Raw genomic sequence first — 1,414 nt, forward strand, 5'->3', positions numbered from 1 at the left:
AAATAAAGAAAATATCTAATAAAAAAAAGAAAAAAAGAAAAAAAAGAAAGGACAGCCAGCCAAAGGCACAAGCAAGCATCCGCTCCGCGAGAGATGACACAGACCACACAGAACATACTCCAAGGGTTTTGCTGTTGTCTGCTGTTTGGAAGCTTTTGTTAGTTTTGAGAGTCTCACTTTCTAAGCTGGGTTGGCCTTGAACTCATTGTATAGACCACGCTGGCCATGAATTGTCCGTGATCACTCTGCCTCTGACTCCCAAGACTGGACTGCATGCACTCTACCATCTGGCTGCTTATTTTTGTTTTTGCACACAGAAAACTAAATTCAGGACCTCATACATACCAGGTAAGTGCTTTACCACAGAGTTACATCCCTCGCCCTGTATTCATCCATTTTTTTTTCCTTTTTTTAAAACATACAATTTCATGATATTTAGCAAATATAACCACTGCTATAATTAGTTCTTGTCATTTCTTTGAACAAAACATTAAATAAGCATGTTAACACTTCCACTAACATCATATAACTGTTATTAGCATATTTATTGGTTTTTCTCTGTATAGCCCAGGTAAGTTGCTCTAGCCCTGCATTTGTTTGTTTTTCAACACAGGGTTTCTCTGTGTAGCCCTGGCTGTCCTGGAACTCACACTGCAGACCAGGCTGACCTCGAACTCAAAGAGATGTGCCTGCCTCCACCCGGGATTGAAAGAGTGCTGGATTGAAGGCATGTGCCCACACACCTGGGGCTAGCCTTGCTATTTTGGTTTGGTTGGGTTTTTGGTTCTTTGAGACAGGGTCTCATGTAGCCCAGGCAAGACTAGAATTTACTGAGTTGCTAAGGATGACCTTGAACTCCTGATATTCCTGCCTCTATCTACCAAGTGCTACAATTTACAGGCATGTACCACACATCAAGGATTTTTTTTGCTATGGTTGAATCCTGGCTTTAGGAAAGTTCAGATCAGAAGTTCCCAGGAGGGTTTTATGATACCCCAATGGAAGTAATGAAGCTGAAAGCACCTAACCAGTTAGACCAGTTCCAAACACACAGTAATGATCCTGGGGTCACCACAGAATCTTTAGACTTTAAATAACCCTAATGCTCTTATCTTATTCAAAGTTACATACCAAAAGTTCAGTGGTCCAGATAAAGATGAAACTTTCATGTAATTATAAATCAACTCCACCTTCCAACCATAGTAATAGAAGGCAGATTAGCTCTTATCTGAGACTAGAAACAAAAGAAGTGATTGAGAGCAAAGACCATATCGTAACATTTAAGGATAGAATTATTTTCAATATCTCTTGGTGATTATGGCTATAATTATTAAATACAAAACTCACTAAGCAGCACATTGCTGGATTGCAAGGTAATATAAATAAGGTCATACACCATACATTCCATTGTGTG

The sequence above is a fragment of the Mastomys coucha genome, unplaced genomic scaffold (assembly GCF_008632895.1).
Source record: "Mastomys coucha isolate ucsf_1 unplaced genomic scaffold, UCSF_Mcou_1 pScaffold18, whole genome shotgun sequence".
Classification (NCBI taxonomy): domain Eukaryota; kingdom Metazoa; phylum Chordata; class Mammalia; order Rodentia; family Muridae; genus Mastomys; species Mastomys coucha.